The following is a 10,137-nucleotide window of genomic DNA, read 5'->3' as shown; positions in this document are numbered from 1 at the left end:
ATCAATATACATGGCATATGTCTATAAAGATTTCCGAGAGTAACCACAAAACAAAGCAATACTGTATACCTCCAAGTAACTGTTTTTACTGTTAACTAATTTGTAGGTACTGTAGCTATAAAGCTTGATCTCTGGGGTAAATAACTGGGAAACATAACATTTTCACATTTTACTCAGGCCTTTAAGATTATCAACTCATGAAACCCTCTTGGGTCATTACCACTTGGCTCTTGTGACATCAGTAGGTGCTATTTATCTCTGATAGAGAGGACATTGTAGAAAAGCCACCACTAGAAGTCATGATCTGGAAATATGGCTTTTCAGAACCTAGACGAATGAGCGTTCTTGATTCCCCTGTCCAAAATTAAGTTTCCACATCACCAAAAAGCCAAACCAATAAGAACAAAAAAGAAGGATTTTTGGTTTTTGCTTTTGTCTTTTTGGTAGACTGGGCTATACACTTTTACAGTTCATCTGTGTCACTTGTACTTGCTCTTCAGTGAGAGTACAGAAGAGTCAGTAAGGTTACTTCTGAGATCACATGTACAAAGGTAAATATTGAATTGGATGCATGATTTGCTTTCTACCTAACTATCTCTGAATAACACAGTGGGTCTTTGATGTGCCTTGTTTCTTCTCTTTTGAGATTACCACCAAGCCTGAAGTAGGACATAGATGATTAAGGTGGAAGTATTACTGAGATGCTACAGAGGCAATAATGGTCATTGCTTTCCTGAATATTGTCCCTTAAGAAATGGCTTGAATATATTTATGGTTGTTTCTGTACTCTAACTCCCATAAGATATAGACAGGAAAGGCGCAAAAATGCAGTATTGATTTTATTCATCTACTCTGGTTCTTAATCTCATGTTGATGTGGAAAGTTTTAAAGGACTGAGATTTCATTTTAATGCTACTATTTTTACTGTTCTTACAGATATGACTTAAGGAATAATGGGCTTTGGAAATGACTCTTTGGTGAAAGAATTTATCCTGCTGGGCTTGACACAGCAGCCAGAGCTCCAACTGCCTCTCTTCTTCCTCTTCTTGGGAATCTATGTGGTATCAATGGTGGGGAACCTGGGCTTGATTATTCTGATTCTTTTGAACCCTCACCTGCACACCCCCATGTATTATTTTCTCTTTAATCTTTCCTTTGTGGATTTCTGCTACTCCTCTGTCATAACTCCCAAAATGCTGGTGAGTTTTGTGAAACAGAACATCATCTCTCATGCTGAGTGCATGACTCAGCTCTTTTTCTTTGCCTTCTTTGTTATTGATGAATGCTACATTTTGACAGCAATGGCCTATGACAGATATGCTGCCATCTGTAAGCCCCTGCTTTACCAGGTCACCATGTCTCATCAGGTCTGCCACTTCATGATGATAGGTGTGCTTGTGATGGGGTCTGTGGGAGCTGTGGCACACATCATTTGCATGCTGAGACTGACCTTCTGTGATGACAACATCATCAATCACTACATGTGTGATATACCTCCCCTTCTGAAACTCTCTTGCACTAGCACTTCTGTCAATGAGTTGGTGGTTTACCTTATTGTGGGTTTTAATGTAACAGTGCCCATTCTGACTATCTTTATTTCTTATGCCTTGATCCTTTCCAATATTCTCAGCATCCATTCTGCAGAAGGTAGGTCAAAAGCCTTCAGTACCTGTGGCTCCCATGTGATAGCTGTTTCTATTTTCTTTGGATCCTTAGCATTCATGTATCTTAAGCCTTCTAGTGCATCTGTGGATGATGATAAGATATCTACCATCTTTTATACCGTTGTGGGTCCAATGCTGAATCCTTTCATCTACAGTTTAAGGAATAAGGATGTCCATATTGCAATACAAAAAACTTTGAAGAAAGGTATGTTTGCCTAAGAAGAATCTCTACTATTATGTGTGTGAAATCATATGATATGTGATGTTTAAAATTAGGGAGAGGACTGGAGAAATAACTCATTAGCAGAGCTTTTGTTAATAAGCATAAGGCCTTGGGTTTGATGAACAGTCTTCAAAAATGTCATTGGCAGCAACAACTAAAATAACTCAAAATCCAACTAAATATGGTAAGTATATTATGGAATAAAATTGTTCAATACTATGTAAAATTAACTATGGAGAAAATTTCAGAAGACAGTGAAGGATTATTAATCAATCAATCATCTTTTTGGGGTAGAGAAATAAATGCATTGGGTAATTTTCCAAAATCCTCTGTATCTGTTTTCAGTATTGTAAAGTGAACAAACACATTTTTTTGCAGCCATCTACTGATACAATACACTCTAGACTTAGAAATCACAAGAATTTAAGGACAAAACACTGAGTGTTATTATACTCAAAAATGGTAAAGTCCTGAAAATTTTTTAAACGTACTCCTTTACAATATATTTACCAGTGTGTGTATGTGTTTGCTTGTGTGTGTGTGTGTGTGTGTGTGTGTGTGTGTGTGTGTGTGTGTCTGTTCATACTCAAGCCTTCTTGATTGCTTGGCAAGTACTCTTCCATTGAGCTATGCCTTAAGCCCAACTGTGGGATCTTTGATTAGAGTACAATTAAGACTCTCAAAAGTTTTATGTTGCAGTGCTCTAAAAATACTATTATATTAGGGCCTTCTACATCTGCATTGGGAAGAATTTGACTAAACAAGTTTACTAATTATTGCTAAAGAAATCTTGTCTTTTCATCAAATAAATTATACTATCACCATTTCTTAGCACTTGGTATTTTCCCTTTTATCATTTTTTTCATAATATCTTACATTTTCTATATACAATAATGGAATGCATTAAAAAGCAAATGTAAACTAATGGCCTATGTTATTTTAGATATTCAGATATCTAGATTTTGGCAAAACATTAAAAAATACACCTTTGAGGAAGGCTTAAGATGTGTGTTATCTCAGAAAGCTACTGGCTAGTAAGGTAGTAAAAAAAATGGATTTTTTTCCTTTGAGTTTATATGGGAAAATGACACACAAAATCTTGGAAGAATGTAACTTTATTGACAATAACTGTCTTATTTTCTTGTGCTGGCTGTTAGGAAGCATTTTTCTGAGGAGACGGGAGGCAACCTGACTGAAGGCAGGGTTACCTAAGGAACATATATATGCAGAGGGAGCAGCCTAGCAGAGATTTAGAGGCAGCAAAGTTCTTGATGTAGAAGAGGAATGATTTGTAAAAGAGATAAATGCTGTGTGAAAAAGCTAACCCAAAGGCTGTGCACAAATGTGTGAAGAATACTTAACATAAGGTTGACCTGAGGTGTTGCAAGGGAAAATAATGAATATAAGTAAGCACTATAAAAATTGTGGTGATATTAAACAAACAACAGAAAGCTTTTTCTTTCTTCTCTTTTAGTATGAAGCTCAATCTATGTTCTTTTGTTATAAGCCTAGGTTCCATGAACAATTTGTAGTAAAATTCATAAAACAACAAATCTTAAATAACAAAACATTTTGTGTTCAGTGGAAAGGATGATGATTTTTGTCTAAAGAGAAATTAGTTACTGTTTGCTCAGTGTCCGCTGAAACAGCAGTAGGAATGAGATGGAATCCCTTGATCCTGTCATTTCATGCTCCCATTTAGCTGTGGAAATCAAAAGACCAATGGAATTGGTATCTGTTAGAGTCTGGATTCTGCAAGTTTTGACCCTTTGATCTCTCAGTCTTATATTTTGGACAGCCAATAGTAAAATTGTTGTGGTACACATGAAACAAATGATACACATTTAAAAAGCACTATGTATGGTGCTTTAAATATTATATTCCAGGTAAATAAATATAATTTTTCTCATGCCTTCTCTTGCTCAATATTTCCTTGATACTCAATAGCCTTTCACTGCTTATTTATGTCTTGCTTTGCCTTAAGAAAGCTTCCATTGTGCAGCCCAGGGTAGCTGTGAATTTATGATCCTCTTGACTTTGTTTCTTGAGTACTGAAATTGTATGCATGCACTACTACTCCATGATTTACAACTTCTATGTTGATGATGGCCTGCTGGTGGTTCTACATAGCTGCCATTGTTAGTGTCGGTGGAAGCAACCAATAATAGATATTGCTGTTACTGTCACTACAATTGAGTTGAGGAAGAATTTGTCTTAATACATACTTGGAGTTAACTAAGATTCATTTACATCCATGTAAATATATTTATTGTTACAGTTGTAAAATCAATACAAACTATAATCTAGAGTGTAAATGTAATTTGTCACACATAACACATATAAATCAGCATATGGAGAAAAGAACCAATGGCATATCAAAAATATTTAAGAAAATACACTTTTTGTACTGTGGAGATTGGATGTAGTATCTTTCCATGCTAGACAAGCACCCAGGAATGTACATCCAGTCTGAAAGAATTTTTATTGGAGAAATAGGATCATTCATACACACATGCACATGCACACATTTAATGGAAAGCAATAATACCCAGAAATGAGAGTAATAACAAGTCATATAAGGTAGTCATTATATCTGTGATTCCTGCACAAGATGATGTATGTATTAAAAGCTTTATTTCTGGAGACAGGATAAAGTTTTGTGACATTTGTAAAATAGGAGTGAGTATATACATATAATTGGATCCCCTTAATAAGAATAAAGTAGAAATTCTAAGCAGTAGGTGATTTCATGCCAGTGTAGGTTGACAGGTATCGTTTGTTTCTTAGTAATATGAAACACAACATCAAATCTTACTAATCTTGATAGGGCTGTTTCATGTTTCAGTGCAGTTTCATACAGTCATTACTTTCTTCATAGAGTAGTGGTTATTGTGCAGGTGAATATCTGCAGAAGATTTTGTTGGTATCCCTTTTCTCAGGATAGTGGACTGACTGTAACAATACTAGGCTCTTAATGATGTTATTAGTTTAAAACTCATATAAGTAAAGTTTCAGTGTTAAGCTAAGCCCTAAACCAATCTGCTTGGCATCTTTATACTAAAAGAAAATGGGAAAAGATATAGGTCAGGACTGGGCATACACATAGGAAGGACCAGCTAACAACACAGCGTAAGCACAAAGATCTGTAAATCAAACTGAGAAACCTTAGAAGAAATGGGCTTGGCAATGGGCTTCTGAACTCCAGAGCTGCAAGAAACTAAACTATTATTATTTAAACCATCCAGTCTATTGTACTAACATTTTTTAGATGGTAGAAGTAAACAAGTGACACAGTCTTAAAAATTGCAAGTTTTGACCTTTGTGTGCCAGGTATTAAATAGAGGAGTTATACATGCTTTGAACTGTTTCATCATGGAGCTATATATAGGAATTCCTCTTTTTACATTTGTATTTGAAACAAGGTCTCACTGAGTTGTGCAAGCTGACCATAACCTGTTCTGGACTCCAGGTAGGTCTTTAACTCAGTATCTAGTGTTGCTAATAAGCATTATAGGCATGAATCACCAAGCTTAGCTACTTTATGTTAAGAGCCTAAATTGATAAAAATAAGTATCAAACAAAAATACTGCCAGTTATGGTGACACATAGGAGTCTAAAGTATGAAAATGCCTATTTCAGGGCCTTCCTGAACCACATATTTAATTCTAACCCAACATGTGATATATAAGGAGACAGTGTCTTCAGAATCATCTAACTAACCAACCACATGACCAACCAACTAAAGAACCAACCAAACAACCAACCAACTGAACAACAACAAACCAAGAAAATAGGCCAACTAAATAAGTAAATTAGAAAAAACAAAACCAAAGAATGAGAAATAGCAAAAGTGAAATAAAAACTCTGAAACATTGGAAAGATGAAATTTTGTGTAAAGAAATATAATTTTAATTTGATGAATAATAATCACACATAGTTAAGTAACAATTTTCTAAAGTGACATACATTGTTCATCTGAAAGACCAAGTGTTGCACTATGAGAACAAAAGAGATAGGGGTAGAGACCACATGTTTATGCTTCTTGAGAATAAAAAGATTGTTTTGAAACTGACATCTGAACACTGATTTGCATGAATAATAATAATAATAATAAGCAAGTTTATAGCAAGTACACCATTCATCATCTCTTTCCTGATATCATAAACAACACTGGAAGCTGATATATCATTGGCCATTTGTGCTGTCTATGCCAAGTGTAATAGTCTGTGCCAGAATGACTTTGGTGACTAATGTCTCATTACCTTACATCTTGTAGGTAAAGAATGATCACATCTTTGTGACATTCTATATTTGCTTTTCTCAAAATATACAGTTCACTAATCAAGTATGAGTATTTAATATTTTCTTATACTTGCATGTATCATTTCTTGAATAGAGTAACTTTGAACACATTTTTTTTTCTTATAAGATATATTTTGGTGGGAAAAGGCATCCCTTATTAGGGGAAAAGCTCATTAGAGATGTTTCAAACTCTTTAAAGTAAAATATAAGCCTAACACACTTACTCTGATTTTCTATTCCAAACATTCATTTTGGAGACGTCAGGTACTAATGATTTATTTTTATTGTTTATGTAAAAGAGATGATTAAAACATTAATGAAATGTATCCCTTTCTGATTAATTTTGGAAAACTCATTTTATTAAGTAGACAGCCATAAAATATTCAGACTTATATTTTATATTTGCAAAATATTGCTACATACATCATAGAAACATCTTATTTAATATGCTACATATGATCTATGTCACTTTAAAGGTCAAACACACAATATTAAATTTACTTTTATTGATGGCTAATCTTTTTATTCCTGACACACCATTATTTTTCACTGGATCAAAGTCCATATGCATTGGCTATTGAGAAAGTAGCCCATGAAATTAAGGGTGAGATATTAGAATGAAAATCACATGTTCATAGAGTCAGCAATGCAAGATGGTGGCTAGTATCCAGATTGAGGATCTTAACTCAGTACTAATTTAAATTCCATTTGTCATTGTAAGGGTTAAACTCAAGTTTATGTTAGGAACGTGCTGGTGAGTAGAGCCTTGTAGACAGTGATCTGAAGGTGTAAAATCTGGATGTTCACAACCTGTGTCTCATGATGCCTATACTGCATATATCAATCTCCTACTGTCACTTTCTGAATGTCTAGTCTGTCTGTGTACAAAAATAATCTGACCCAATGGCAAGATAATAGGATATACATGTAGTATAAAAGCAGAGATGTGAAGCTTATGCCCTATTTTATCACCCTCTAACAATCCAAAGGTACTGAATATGAGCCTTAGCTTGGTGAAGGAGTTCCTGAGGAAGGGATGTTTGGGAGTGGCAAAAAGGACTCAAAGTCAATTTGAGAGTTCAATCTGACAGTCCTGTCTTCTGCTTGAGATTACTCTCTAGAAAGATCTAGATAGCTCAGCTCTTACAGTCCAGAGCCCAGTCTTTTATTTACATATCAAATTAATCATCCACCCCAGGTTCCCTTTTGATTATTCCATGAATCAGCACTTTGTGACCTTAGTCCTTTGATTGTTAGAAAAGACAGTAAGTACATTTTTAAACTAGCAATTGAACTTAGAGATCTGTGTGACATTGTGAATATAAACAATAAGTTTATCTGGGTGGGATCTTACATTGAGATCATTATTCCTAACACTCCTGAATATAAACATGCTGTGTCCCAGGCTGACCTTGAATTCAGGATATACCTACCTTTAGAAATATAAACAATGAGCTAGGTGGGATCCTGCCCCGAAATCACCACTCTCTAATTCTCTTATCTCCCTCCTTATACCTTTATGACATGCTGTCTCATTAATGTAGAGCTACTTTTGTTCTTTCAGGTCCATGAAATCCTTTATACAATTCATATTGCATTCTTATATTTTGCATACTTGAAACATTTATGCTCTTGAACTCAAGTTTTCAGAGTTTGTTTCCACAGCCTTAAGAGTTGTTCTGAAGGTCTCAGCATTTACCACCTTGCTGAGGAACACAGACACATCCTCAACACCCAGATTCATGCAGTTTCTAATTATCATGGAGTCATTAACCTTAACAGGGAAAATCTTTCCCAATAACATTGGCAGGAGAGAATATTTCTCAAAAGATGAATATATATATATATATATATATATATATATATATATATGTGTGTGTGTGAGTGTGTGTGTGTGTGTGTGTGTGTATATGTGTGTGTGTGTGTGTGTGTATATATGTGTGTGTGTGTGTGTGTGTGTGTGTGTGTATATATGTGTGTGTGTGTGTGTGTGTAATACAAACAAGCCTCACATCTAGCAACCGTCAACACTCATGGAAGCTGTGTTCCATGACATAACAACATTACATGATGTCTCTTGTACAGACATGCAGGACTCTGCACACAGGCCCAACTAAACAGGCTGTGATTTCAGCAAAACTCCAGGCAACCATCGTAATCATAACCCACAAATCAGCAAAATATTTACAGCAAATCAAAGAGAAAAGGCATAAGATATGTGATCTCGAATTATCCTTCTATTGTAGTTCTTAGTCTCATTTTAACATGGTATTTTGAAGAGTGCTGAAATTACATTTTGTTTTTATTGGTTATTTTATTTGTTTACATTTTAAATGTTGTCTCCCTTCCCAGTTTCCCCTCTGCAAACCTCACATCCTATTCCCTCACCTGTTTGTCTGTAAAAGGGTGCTCCTCCCATGACCCATTCACTCTTGTTTCACCTCTCTTGAATCTCCCTACTCTGGGGCATCAAGCCTCCACAGGACCAATGGCCTCCTGTCCCATTGATGCCACATGTGTAGCTGGAACCATGAACTCATTCTTGTTTACTTTTTAGTTGGTGGTTTAGTCACTGGGAGCTCTGGGGGATCCAGTTAGTTGATATTGTTGTTCTTCCTATGCGGTTGCAATTTTCTTCAGGTCTTTCAGTCCTTCCCCTAACTATTACGTTGAGGTCCCTAGGCTCAGTTCGATGGTTGGGTGTGAATATCTACATATATATTAGTCAGGTGCTGGTGGAGCTTCTCAGGGGACAGCTATACTGAGAGTCTATATGGGAGCACTTCTTGGCATCAGAAACAGTGCTGGAGTTTGGTTTCTGCAAATGAGATGGATCCCAAAGTCGGGTGGTCTCTTGATGGCCTTTCTTTAGTCTCTACTCCGTTTTTTTCCTCCATGTGTTTCCTTTGGACAGGAAGAACTCTGTGTTAAAAATTTTGAGATGGGTTGGTGGCCCCATCCCTCAACTAGAGGCCGTGCCTATCTACTGGAGGTGATCTTGGCAGGTTCTATCTCCTCTTTCTTGAGTATTTTGGCTAGTGTCAACCCTGTTGGGCCCTGGGAACATCTTGCTTCCCTGGCACCTGGAACTTTCTACCAACTGTCCCCTGGTTCCCAACCCCATTCTGTTATATATTCTTATCTTTTCTCTGACCCTCTGGACCACGACCTCATTGACATAGGTGCTGGTGAAGGAAAGATGGAGGAGAGGGAGAATGTCGCATAAATAGAAGTTGATGACATTGGCATTACAGAAGGTCAGTCAGAGCATGCAGCCTGTGTGGGAAGCGGCTCCAGCAAATGCTATGCCATAAGAAGCAGATGATAGCACTGAACAGACCTGAGGAGACATGGTGACCTCATACAGCATTGGATTACAGATGGCCACATAGCGATCATAGGCCATTGAGGTCAACATGTAGCATTCAGAGATGATAAAAAAGAGAAAGAAAAACAGCTGAGTCATGCACCCCTCATAGGAGATGGAATTCTTCTCAGAGACAAAGTTCATCAGCATTTTGGGACTGGATACAGAAGAGTAGCAAAGATCAATGAAGGAGAGATTAAAGAGGAAATAGTACATGGGGGTGTACAGGTGAGGATTGAGGCCAATCAGGATAATTAAGCCAATGTTCCCCACCACTGTGACTATGTAGATCATTAGAAACAGGTAAAAGAGAGGCAGCTGGAGCTCTGGACTGTCTGTCAAGCCAGCAAGGACAAACTCAGTCACCAAGGAGCCATTTCCAGTCAACATCCTTATCACTGAAAATCTGTGGAGACAGAAATATTTCATCAACAGACATACTTGTGTTCTGTTTCCAAGCTTTTATTAAAGACAAAGGGACTTAGGTAATTTAAATTCTCCTTTGTTTCACGACATCGAAACATACAGAAACAACACTCCAACCTTTGAATCAGTATCATTTCTTTTTACTTGAGTTACTT

General features: G+C 36.5%; 2 pseudogenes across 1 annotated transcript; one reads left to right on the top strand and one right to left on the bottom strand.

The window, feature by feature from the left end:
• Nucleotides 1-938: 938 nt before the first annotated feature.
• On the top strand, nucleotides 939-1,883 carry LOC114611204 (annotated as a pseudogene). Its single transcript, XR_003709804.1, has one exon. The product of XR_003709804.1 is annotated as an olfactory receptor 145-like (transcript).
• Nucleotides 1,884-7,813: 5,930 nt separating this feature from the next.
• On the bottom strand, nucleotides 7,814-9,946 carry LOC114611104 (annotated as a pseudogene).
• Nucleotides 9,947-10,137: the final 191 nt, after the last annotated feature.

Source organism: Grammomys surdaster, unplaced genomic scaffold (assembly GCF_004785775.1).
Source record: "Grammomys surdaster isolate TR1022 unplaced genomic scaffold, NIH_TR_1.0 126086, whole genome shotgun sequence".
NCBI lineage: Eukaryota > Metazoa > Chordata > Mammalia > Rodentia > Muridae > Grammomys > Grammomys surdaster.
The sequence above is the reverse complement of the archived record's forward strand: the minus strand, read 5'-3'. Positions and strand labels throughout refer to the sequence as shown.